Source organism: Bos grunniens, chromosome 5, assembly GCF_055505025.1.
Source record: "Bos grunniens cultivar Pamir isolate PY7600 chromosome 5, Bosgru_T2T1.0, whole genome shotgun sequence".
Lineage (NCBI taxonomy): Eukaryota > Metazoa > Chordata > Mammalia > Artiodactyla > Bovidae > Bos > Bos grunniens.
Window position 1 is genome coordinate 49,247,870 of NC_141169.1, and position 12,782 is coordinate 49,260,651.

At 40.5% G+C, this 12,782-nt stretch overlaps 1 protein-coding gene and 1 long non-coding RNA gene across 17 annotated transcripts in view; one reads left to right on the forward strand and one right to left on the reverse strand.

Annotated features, from left to right (window-relative positions):
- The window catches only part of MSRB3 (methionine sulfoxide reductase B3), a 184,283-nt gene that overhangs the window by 146,798 nt on the left and 24,703 nt on the right, over nt 1–12,782 (reverse strand). The window lies entirely within an intron of this gene.
- LOC147371907 (uncharacterized) lies at nt 2,787–4,226 on the forward strand. Its single transcript, XR_015163833.1, has 3 exons — nt 2,787–3,010; nt 3,252–3,389; nt 4,058–4,226. It is a non-coding gene; the product is annotated as an uncharacterized LOC147371907 (long non-coding RNA).

A 12,782-nucleotide genomic window follows, 5' to 3' on the forward strand; every position in this document is an offset into this window, starting at 1 on the left:
GTTGGACCATAAAGAAAGCTGATCTTGAAAGAATTGATGCTTTTGAACTGTGGTGTTGGAGAAGACTCTTGAGAGTCCCTTGGATTTCAAGGAGATCCAACCCGTCCATCCTAAGGGAGACCAGTCCTGGGTATTTGTTGGAAGGACTGATGTTGAAGCTGAAACTCCAATACTTTGGCCACCTGATGTGAAGAGCTGACTGATTTGAAAAGACCCTGATGCTGGGAAAGATTGAAGGCAAAAGGAGAAGGGGACAACAGAGGATAATATGGTTTGATGGTATCACCGACTTGATGGACGTGAGTTTGAGCAAGCTCCAGGAGTTGGTGATAGATAGGCTTCCCTGTCTTAGCAACTGAACTGAATTCAAGAAGATTATTTGAAGACTCTATTGACTTTGAGTGAAAAAAGTACAGAGTTAAGGAAGTAAAAAGCCTGAGACATACTCAGACATCTAGATTTAATTTTTCTGTCCCACCACATGTAACTTCTCTTTCCCCTTCATCTTCAAATTTTTTCTTTACACTCTTTTGATATACCTTTAGGATATATAGCGTAGAGAAGCTCAGGATTGAGTCCACTTGCATCTACTAAACCTTCAATATGTTGATGATACGGTACTTCTGACAAACCAACACTTACTCTCCACACTGCTGCTGCTGCTGCTAAGTCGCTTCAGTCGTGTCTGACTCTGTGCGACCCCATAGACGGCAGCCCACCAGGCTCCCCCGTCCCTGGGATTCTCCAGGCAAGAACACTGGAGTGGGTTGCCATTTCCTTCTCCAATGCGTGAAAGTGAAAAGTGAAAGTGAAGTCCCTCAGTCGTATCCAACCCTCAGCGACCCCATGGACTGCAGCCTTCCAGGCTCTTCCATCCATGGGATTTTTCTAGGCAAGAGTACTGGAGTGGGGTGCCATTGCCTTCTCCACTCTCCACACTATCTCCCTCCCAAATACTCACGTTTCAATTAGCCTGCCTTTTCCCATTGTGCCCCTTAAGCTGCCTGGACGAAGACCCTAGCCAGAAACAATCCTAGTCCAAAAAGAGGCAAAAGAAACACATTCTTTGAGTGATGACAATATTTGGGAAAAGAATTAGCATTAAACACCCCTTACACTGCCCGGTGGTCCAGTGGGTACAATTTCATGCTCCCAATATGAGGGGCCCAGGTTAGATCCCTGACTGGAGAACTAGGTCCCACATGCTGCAACTAAGAGTTTGTGTGCTGCACCTAAAAAGATTCTTCATGCTGCAACTAAGACTCAGCACAGCTAAATAAATAAATAACATTCCCTGGAAATCAATACTGAGCAAAGACTGATCTCAACTGGCCTTGGCCTACAGTAGCTTGGAGCAGGGCTGGAGTTCCCAGCCAGAGGGTCTGGGTCACAGTGGTGAAAGCACCAGATCCTAGCCACTAGGCCAGTGGTCAATGACGAGGGCCCTGGCCTTTGGCTTTGCAGAAAAGAATTTCCACAAAGATAGAAAGTAGTGAAGCAAGTAAATTATTTATTAAGAGGTAAAAAAAAAAAGAATATAGTACATGTGGATAGACACAGGGGCGGACTGAGAGAGAGAGAGCCGCTGAGTTGCCCCCTTGAGGCAGTTTGAATTACTTTTATGGGGCACGTCTGTGTCTCTTTTGACCAATCATGTTGATGTGCCTGGGTCACAGTCAATACCTGGTATATCTCAGGATCCTCACACGTGTACTCCTAACCAAGACGGATTCTACCGAAGAGGCCTGTGGGTAGCCTGGCATTAGTTAGCATCATTTCCCTTTGATCTCCAAGGACATTTTCTGTGCATGTGTAGTCAGGGAGGTCTCCTGATTTCAAGAATGAGAAACATGTGGTCTGCACAGGGCCCAGGCTCCTCCCTTAATTATCCTCCTATTCTCATCTTGGAGTTTCAGTCCATAGGGAATGAATCTCCAATCGCTTTACTCTGGGGGGTGGTGCCGTGGGCGGGGCAGCAGTGGCATCTATCTCCTGCCTCAAGACCACCCAGAAAATCTACAGCTCCTCAAGTTTATCCTCAACTTCCTCACTTTTATATTGCTTTTTGTTTGTCTTTTACGTATTTTGAATTGGAGGATAATTGCTTCACAATGTCTTATTGGTTTCTGCAGTACAGCCATGTGAATCAGCCATATTGTACTGTTTTTGTCTCAAATAATTTCACAGGTGAATAACATTTATAGATAACCAACATGTTCTTTTTAAATGCTAGACACAATGTACACATCTTTCTAATCTCTCATAATATCTAGTACATCACTTTGGAGTTATTTAGTGTGTAAAAATAGGGGTTGAACGATACCTAATGAGCAGTGTGACCCTGTGTGTTGAGAACAGAATTAGATTGCACAATTGTCTGTAATTTTCTGCTTGAAACTTTTTAATGGTTCCTTTCTGCATGTTGCAGGGTTTCCCAAACCCTGTTCTGAGAACAAGCGTTACCCCTTCAGACAAAATTAGTAGTGGAAATGCTACCTAATAGGAAGGGCCTGAGAGGTTTCACAATAAATACACCTGTCTCAGCTGATGCCTTTAAATGGTTTTGACCTTACAAAACCCCTTTCTTTCCTATCACCAGCCCACAGAACACATTCTGGTAAATCCTTTGGATCATGTCCAAATTACTGAACAAAGCATCCAAAGTTCTACATCTAGCTGCTGCCTAACCTTCAGCCTTTTCTCTTGCCATACTCCACATCCCACCCCACCCCACGTTCCTGCCATACCAATATACTCATTTGTTGTTTAGTCGCTAAATTGTTTCCGACTCTTTGCAACCCCACGGACTGCAGCACGCCAGGCTTCCCTGTCGTCCACTATCTCCTGGACTTTGCTCAAACTCATGTCTATTGAGTCGGTGATGCTATCTTACCAGCACATCCTCTGCCGCCCTCTCCTCCTTTTGCCTTCATTCTTTTCCAGCATCAGGGTCTTTTCCAATGAGTCAGCTCTTTGCATCAGGTGGCCAACAATAACTTTCCGCAAACAGGTTTGCTCTTTCCTACTTCCACTTCCAAATCTTTCTTCATTCCATATTCTTCTCTCCTTTCCCCACTCTCAACTCCCACCCCTTCTAACTTCTCCTATTTGAGTCCCCAGCGAAGCACTAAGCATTCTGTCACATCCCTTACTAACAATTTTTAGGGCACTGATTTGCTCACACCCCGCTCTTCTAGATTATAAACCTCTTAAGCGTAGAGACAGTTTCTTTTTCATCTTTGTATCCCTAGTACCTGGCACCTAACAGCCATTCATGTGTTGAGTGGAAGAATGATTATATAAATAACTGACTATGGAAATGGTTGTTCAGGATCATCACTTCCCACCCTGCTATCTCTGCCATCTCAACTGTTTAATGGTGCTTAAAGGTAAGAATCTGAACTAAGATCAATTGATTCCTCCATGGCAATTAGAAGTATCTGTGAAGAGGTAGGAAGTTGAAAGTGCCATCTGACTTGAGATCTGAAGATAATTCAAATGCCCTATTTTGGTCAAAAATGTTTACTTCTCCATCTTTTATTATCCCTAGAACTCCAACATCCAAAAATTTGACAAACATTAGTTTGTTAGTTTTTTGGTTTGGGTTTATTTTTATTTCCTTTTACTTTTTTTCTTGCAATTGAACAATCATTTGCCAAAGAGAGATGATATAAACGGGAAAGCAGGGAACTCACACAGTTGATAATTAACTCCAAAATAAATGAGCTGATTGTGCTAGTGGATTTAAAAAGTCAAACCTAAAGGTCAAATCTCTTCCAATAAATGCCAAAAGAATGTCTACAGCAGTGGTTTTCCATGAGTTAGTAAAATGTTCCCCCCAAAACTTCAAGAGCCAACAGAAAGTTGACAAATTTTAATTTTGTCAAGAAAGAACAAAAAGCCCCGAACTCTAATCTCACCATAATTTCAGAAAAGAAAGATTATATGGACACCAAGAACTCAGAAAGCAACCTCAAGATAAAGAATGTTCTTTTGAATAATATAGTTAAGTTTTGAGGAAAAACATTTCATTGTTGCTATTATTCTCATTTCTTAGGAAAAGAAGAAACTTCATCATGGGCCAGCATGTGGAAACCACTAATCTAAATGTCTACAATAAAGTTCTATACTTGGCACCATGGCATCACCGACTCAATGGACATGGTTTGGGTGGACTCCGGGTGTTGGTGATAGACAGGGAGGCCTGGCGTGCTGCCTGTTCATGGGGTTGCAAAGAGTTGGACACGACTGAGCGACTGAACTGAACTGAGTATTTGCTGAATGAATTGATCAACCAATCGTTTACTTCTCAAAATTAACATGCCTAATTAGCTAGAATCTAGAATCAGGCATTTCTTTTGTTAAGCAGAGATCTTTTTGTATTTGTTATAAGAAACAATAGAAGCCCAGCTATCAGAATCCTCAACCTTCCAAACCATTTAGAGATAACACTTTTAAGATACCAAGTTTTAGTCAGCTCACCTGTATAAATTCCTACCACATGGAAAACAATGTATTAACAGTTGATGAATACACAAAGATACATGCTGTCAAAAAAACATATTAGCCTAGATGGAACCAAAAGATATGTACTCAATGCCTTTACTGAGGCAGAAATAAAGTACATGGAATTTCAGAGGAAGGACAATTTCTTCCAGCTTAGGGGGCTTACCCTGGTGGATCAGAGGGTAAAGTATCTGCCTGAAATGCGGGAGACCCGGGTTCAATCCCTGAATTGGAAAGATCCCTGGAGAAGGAAACAGCAACCCACCCTAGTACTCTTGCCTGGAAAATCCCACAGACGGAGAAGCCTGGTAGGCTACAGTCCATGCGGTTGTAAAGAGTCAGACATGACTGAGCGACTTCACTTTTACTTTCACTTTAGGGGGAGGGAGTGGCAGGGTTATGAGGGGTTGGGAACGAAAGAAAAGTTACATAAAGAAGAATATTTTATTTAATATCTCCAGGATTAGCCATTTTTTAATTTTTTGATCTTAGCGTCCCTTTACACTCCTATGTAAAAAGGACCGCAAATGCCTTTTGTTTCTGTAGTTACACCCATCAATATTTACTACATTAGAATTAAAACAGCCACTTAAAAGTATTTGTTTATTCCATTTAGAATAACAAAAATAAAAATAACAACACTACACATTACCAACTGACATTTTCAGTGAAAAATAACTAGATTAGCCAAAACAAACAAATAAATATTTAAAGGGAAAAGCTTTACATTTTTCTCAAGTCAATCTGTCTAATGTCTGGCTTAACAGAAAATAGCTGGATTCTCATCTCTGCTTCTGCATTTAATCCATTGTGATATGTTGTTTTGGTTGAAGTATAAGTAAGCGTTAGTCATGCCCGACTCTTTGGGACCCCATTGATTGCAGCCCACCAGGCTCCTCTTTTCCAGGAAAGGATTCTGGAGTGGGTTGCCATTTCCTTCTCCAGGGGATTTTCCCAACCCAGGGATCGAATGCAGGTTTCCTGCACTGCAGGCAGATTCTTTACTGACTGAGCTACAAGGTTGAAGTATATGTATGAATAAAATCTCACCTCACTCAGATAAGCAGTTGGAAAATAGAGGAATATTTCAGATAACTACAGATATGCTTCTTTGGTATTAACACCAAAATTCAACAATGACAGTCTGAAACTACGTATTATCAGTGAACTTTTCATACTATTACATTAAAATTCATTGGTCTATTTTGCATTTTTACTGGATCTTTTAACTGTGTATGATTTTGTAACATCGCACACTGTTAATTTAGAAAACAGTGGTTCATTTGGGTTATGCATATCTTTCACATGTTGACACATTTTGCTTTTAGTATCAAAAATCATAATCGTTAATAGTCACCACTGATTTTGTCAGGTACATCTTTAAATGTTGAGAAGCTGTCAAGCTCACAGTGGCAGATACATGTTTTCCAGAATTCTATTTTTTAACTTGAAAGCTCAGCTTTTATCATTGCCAACAAATACAGTTAGTTGTTTTCCTTAAAGTGACAGAATCACTTTGTTCATTTTTGAGAAAATATCTGCCAAATATCCAATTTATCTAGTTTTTTTTTTATTTATTTGGCTGCACTGAGTCTTAGTTGAGGCAGGCTGAATCTTTAGCTGTGACATGAGAACTCTTAGTTCTGGCACGGGGGATCTAGTTCCCCGACCATGGAAACCAGGTCCCCTACATTGGGAGCGCAGAGAATTAGTCACTGGACCACCAGGGAAATCCCCAAATATCCAACTTTAAATAACCATAGGCTTCAGTAGTTCAGAGGGTCAAGAATCCACCTGCCAATGCAGGAGACATAAGAAACGCAGGTTTGATCCCTGAGTCGGGAAGATCCCCTGGAGAAAGGAATAGCAACCCACTCCAGTATTATTGCCTAGAGTATCCTATGGACAGAGGAGCCTGGCGGGCTACAGTCCATGGGGTCGCAGAATTGGACATGACTGAGCAACTAACTCACACACACAATTCATCTTTTGGTCATTCTGTCAAGTGAAATGGTGTTTCAAACAATCACACCCCAGTACTCTTCCTGGAGACAACTTTGCATTGTGGAAGCACTTTATAAAAATGTATTTTTTGTTTTTTCACACAAAATATTAAAAAGATATGCACTCAAGATCTAGATTTAATAAAAGTTATATAAATTTTACTAGTTCATCAAAAACATTCTTAAGTGAAAATGGCCTTTTCTCCTATGTGCATGTTAGTGAAGAATGGAATGACTACTAATAATATTTGTTTCCACTGCCTCACTGGCAGTTTCTACTGCTCTTGCAACATCAACCCAAATGTCAACACAGTGAAAAAAGAAAATAACGTCAGCATTAGTATGAAAATAGTTTTGACTTCATGAATCCTTTGAAAGGCTCTCAGATTCCAGGGATCCTTAGTCCACACCTTGAGAGGTGCTGGTCTAACCCTCTGGTTGACACATAGAAAGCCCAGAAAATGTTTCATGAGCGTTTGGGTTATTTTATGTTTTATTTTTATTATTTATTTGGCTGTGGTGGGCCTTAGTTGCAGCATGTGGGATCTAGTTCCCTGATCAGGGATTGAACCCAGGTCCCCTGCACTGGGAGCATAGAGTCTTAGCCACTGGATCACTAGGGACGTCCCTATAAGCACTTGTTGAATAAGTGAACAGGGAACAGAGAACTACATTTATAATGTAACCCATGTTGTTTAGAAAAAACAAGTGGTTAGAAAATAATGCCAGTAGTATTTAGACCTCTTGCTACTTCTAAGGTAATTAGTTCATTTCCCACTTCATCTAGTCTATGGACAAAATGCAAATATAAAATTTTGAATTATTTTATCAAATTGAGGAGGACAGTTATGACAGATTTCTGAAAGTAACAATCAGAACACTACAGCCCAATTTCCTCAGCACCACTCCTTGCAATATAAAAGTATACGTCCTGCTAAGGGATAAGAAAACAAACTGTGAATTACTGCTATGTCCAGAAAAAGGAAAATTAATTTGTTGATAAGCTCCAGTCAATACTTTAGCCACCTGATACGAAGAGCCAACTCATTGGAAAAGACCCTGATGCTGGGAAAGACTGAAGGCAGGAGAAGAAGGAGGCAACAGAAGATGAGATGGTTGGATGGCATCACTGACTCAATGGACATGAGTTTGAGCAGACTCCAGGAGATAGTCGAGGACAGGGAAGGCTGGCGTGGTGCAGTCCATGGGGTACCAAAGAGCCGGACATGACTGAGCAACTGAGCAACAGCAACAGTATTTATTGAACCTGTATCATGTACATGGCACTATTAATTCATGTACTGCTAGTAGAATAATCAAGGAATTAGAACTTTCAGAAATACTTGAGAATAACAGAATTGTTATCATTAAGTAAGTTTAGAACTAGGAAAATTCTTGATGAACACCTAATGCAGAGATTTTTGAACATGAAATGACCACTCAACACAGGTAAAATAATTAGTTGAAAGGCGTATCACAACAAATTTGTTTAAAAATTGTCTTTAGATGCTGAAGTGTGAGGATAAGGGTTTTTTGTTGTGTTGATGTTGTTGTTTTAAGGATAAGGTTTTTAAGAAAACAACTAGGGATGCACAGGCATAGAGAAAAGCCCACTTGAGGACCCAGCAAGAAGGTGGCCGACTTTCTTGTCCAAAGAGAGAAGCCTCAGGAGAAATCAAACCTGTCCACATCTTGATCTTGGACTTCCAGCCTCCAAAACCATAAGAAAATAAGTTCTTGTTGTTTAAGTCATCCAGCCAGTGGTATTTTATGGCAGCTTAAACCAGTATTCCTTGTTTCCCTCCACTCATCTCCTTAGTTACTCATGCTGTTGCAGCCTTGTTAGCCTTCTTGCTGTTTCTCAAATATGCCAAGCTGGCTTTCACCTCAGTGAAACACCTCAGTGAAATGTAAAACACTGAAAGCTTGGAAAGCTCTTCCTCCCACATATCTCTGCTGCTGCTACTGCTGCTGAGTCACTTCAGTCATGTCTGACTCTGTGCGACCCCATAGACGGCAGCCCACCAGGCTCCCCCGTCCCTGGGATTCTCCAGGCAAGAACACTGGAGTGGGTTGCCATTTCCTTCTCCAATGCATGAAAGTGAAAAGTGAAAGTGAAGTTGTTCAGTCGTGTCCAACCCTCAGCGATGCCATGGACTGCAGCCTACCAGGATCCTCCATCCATGGGATTTTCCAGGCAGGAGTACTGGAGTGGGATGCCATTGCCTTCTCCGAAATATCTCTGCAGCTTATGCTTAATTCCCACACTTCAGTCAGGTTTCTGCTCACATGTTGCCTTCTTAATGATGCCATCCTATTTAAATTTTAGCCTTTGTCACCTCTTGGTTCCCTATGTCCTGATTTCTATGTTTGTTTTTCCTCATACCACTTATCACCATCTGACATACTACATACTTACTTTATTGTCTGTCCCTCCCATTAAGGCTGGAGATGCCATGAGAGCAGGAGTTAGTGTTGCTTTCTGGTTTGCCACTGATACTTTGGTACCCAGAGGGCTCCTGGCACAGAGTAGGCCCTCGAGTAATATTTATTGGATCAGTTGGTGGATGAACAAATGGCACTGGCCCATAGGTAAGCAAAAAGATTGATAGGATAGACTAGAAAAAAACAACAAAAAAAAAAAAGAAAAAAAAAAAGAAAACAACTAGGATATATTTAGAGTTATCTCTTTAATAATGTCACTTTCCTTCACTTGTTTTCTGAAGTGTTTTCTTCAGAAACTAGAACTAGCACCAGGAATGTGCAGCTTGGACCATCTGCTCCTCAGTCCATAAGTATCATCTGTATATGACTACATGAGGATGTTGCTCATGAAATATCATCCATCATGGGGATCTCATTGGAAGAAAAGTGGGAAAAACAATGAGTTGATCCAAAGCTCTTATTTTGTCAACAGCAAAACAGAGATAAACAGACCTAGCACAGGTCAGAAAGTCATTTGGGAAAACATTAAGCTAAAACTCCTTTTATGCACACGTTGTGACATCTACAGTTTCCTTTTTAATCAGTTCACACAAAAAGTAAGAAAAGGACATAAAGAATTGTACCTAATACTGACAACACAAGGGTTACTCTGTGTCCATTAAGAAGGTATACCAATGGTATAATTAAAATAGAATTATGTATATAAGTCCATCTTCTGATGTTACTTTTAACTCTACTAAATGCTATCTTTTTACAAGGATTCCTGTTTTGTAGTCCATGGAATTCTCCAGGGCAGAATACTGGAGTGGGTTGCCATATTCTCCTCCAGGGAATCTTTCCAACCCCGTGATCGAACCCAGATCTCCTGCACTGCAGGCAGATTCTTTACCGTCTGAGCCACCAGCGAAGCCCAAGAATACTGGAGTGGGTAACCTATCCCTTCTTCAGTGGATCTTCCCAACCCAGGAATTGAACCAGGGTCTCCTGCATCGCACGTGAATTCTTTACCAGATGAGCTACCAGGGAAGCCCAGATATAAGTCCATCTTCTGATGTTACTTTTAACTCTACTAAATGCTATCTTTTTTCCCAGGATTCCTCTTTTGTAGTCATCTAGTCAAATGCAGGCGTTTATTCATTCTCACATTAATCTATTCTTAATATTTATTTAATTTGGCTGCACTAGGGACCTTCGTTGCATCATGTGGGATCTTTCGCTGTGGCGCACCAATTCTCTAGTTGAGGCACACGGATCAGTCGTTGCACCACAGAGGCTCAGTTGCATCATGCAGACTTAGTTGCCCTGCTGCATGTGGGGTCTTAGTTCCCCAACCAGGGATCAAACTCAGGTCCCCTGCATTGCAAGGCAGATTCTTAACCACTGGGTCATCAGGGAAGTCCCTCACATTAATCTTTTAAAACTTCTATCACCAATACCTTTTTCTTCTAAATTATACATTGATTTCACAGTCCACAGCATCTACATTACATGTGTTTCACCTAAAAAGCTTTTCTTCATATTTAAAAAGTGCCAACAGAAAAGCAAAACCCACATAAACAAATCACTTTTGATTACTGTTAAAAAATACCTTCAGAATTTTTCAGTCTTTTTGACTGTTTCATTTTGTTGTGTTTATGTAATAGTTTTGCTTTTCTAGTACTTGAGTTCAAATTTAAACCTTCTCACCAACTAGCTAGGTTTCATTTGACAAGGTTTACTCTGAGCTATGAAAGTCTCATTTGTAAGTCTGGAATTTATAATAGTTTCCTCGCAAAACTGCTACTAGAGAAGCGCCTGGCACACACAAGTTCATGTCCATGTCTGTATCTAATATCATTTAATCTTCACATCAACCCTGAGGTAGGCATTCCTATATGTGGTAGTCATTAGTGCTATTTCCACAACACTCTGAATCTCCATTTTCCAGGTACCTTCTAGGCCCCTGTGGTTGCATGAGATTGTGTCACTAGTCCTGGGGAGGAAGTTGTGAACAGAAATGATACCATGTGCCACTTCTAAGACAGATCACTTAATTGCTGGCGTGAAGCTCTCCAGAACTCTCTTTCTCTCCAACAGTGATCAGCAATGTTCTATAATTAGATGATGGCTGCTCCATTAACCACAATCCTGGAGTAGGAGTCGTGGAGCAGAGTTCCCATCTGACAGACAATGAACAGGCAATACAAGCAAGAAATAAAACTACAGTGGCTGAAGCCACTGGGATCTGGGGATTATGTGTTCCAGCAGAAACTAAGGTTCAGAAAATAACCTGCTTGAGGTCATATGGTCAGTACTGAAGACAGAATTTGAGCTGAAGTCTATTTTAATCTTTTGTAGTACATTAAACATTCCTCAAGGGCAGGGACTCTTATTTCCCAGATAGCTGTCCTTGTTTAGAAAAACAACAGGGTCTGAAGGCTGGGAAGTCCAATGCCAAAGACAATGAGACCACTCTGAAAAGACCAAGGTCTTCCTCTCATCAGTCACCCCTTCTATTTCTAAATACCCCAAAGAGAGTCAGAAGATATGGCTCTCTTCTCATATTCAGACATAAAGAATAGGAGAAAGCTACTTCACTTTGGATCTTCTGGAGCTAACAAATAAGTCCCAACCCTTCAAGAACTAGAGGTTTTCCTCACAATTTTTGCCATATCCTCATAACCCCTCTGCCTTATTATTTTACTTAATATTTTATGTAAGTTGAGTTTAGCTTTTTCCTATGTGGTAATATATGTGGAATCCCAAGTCTGATGTGTAAGCTGTATTTTAACTAATATCTATTAAAATAAATATACTGCTATTGGAAAAAAAGAATTAAAAATTTCACTCATGTGTAAACTGACTGAGTAGCTCCTGATCACAGCAAAATGACTGCTTATGAAGATTTTATTTTCTGGAGTGACTGAAAGCTCCCTGGCCACTAACCAGGTCTGCTGAAGCTTCTTACTCATTTAACAAGTCAGTGCCCAGACACAGACCTTAGAAATATAGTGTCCTGATCACAAGAGAAGACTCTACACATGGACATCACCAGATGGTCAACACTGAAATCAGACTGATTATATTCTTTGCAGCCAAAGATGAAGAAGCTCTATACAGTCAGCAAAAACAAGACCAGGAGCTGACTGTGGCTCAGATCATGAACTCCTTATTGCCAAATTCAGACTTAAATTGAAGAAAGTAGGGAAAACCACTAGACCATTTAGGTATGATCTAAATCAAATCCCTTACAATTACACAGTGGAAGTGAGAAATAGATTTAAGGGAATACATCTGACAGACAGAGTGCCTGATGAACTATGGACAGAGGTTTGTGACATTGTACAGGAGACAGGGATCAAGACCATCCCCATGGAAAAGAAATGCAAAAAAGCAAAATGGTTGTCTGAGGAGCCCTTACAAATAGCTGTGAAAAGAAGAGAAGCGAAAGCAAAGGAGAAAAGGAAAGATATTTCCATTTGAATGCAGAGTTCCAAAGAATAGCAAGGAGAAATAAGAAAGCCTTCCTCAGTGATCAATGCAAAGAAATAGAGGAAAACAACTAGAGATCTCTTCGAGAAAATTAGAGATACCAAGGGAACATTTCATGCAAAGATGGGCTTGAAAAAGGACAGAAAAGGTATGGACCTAACAGAAGCAGAAGATATTAAGAAGAGGTGGCAAGATTACACAGAAGAACTGTACAAAAAAATCTTCACGACCCAGATAATCACAATGGTGTGATCACTCACCTAGAGCTAGACATCCTGGAATGTGAAGTGGGCCTTAGAAAGCATCACTACGAACAAAGCTAGTGGAGGTGATGGAATTCCAGTTGAGCTATTTCAA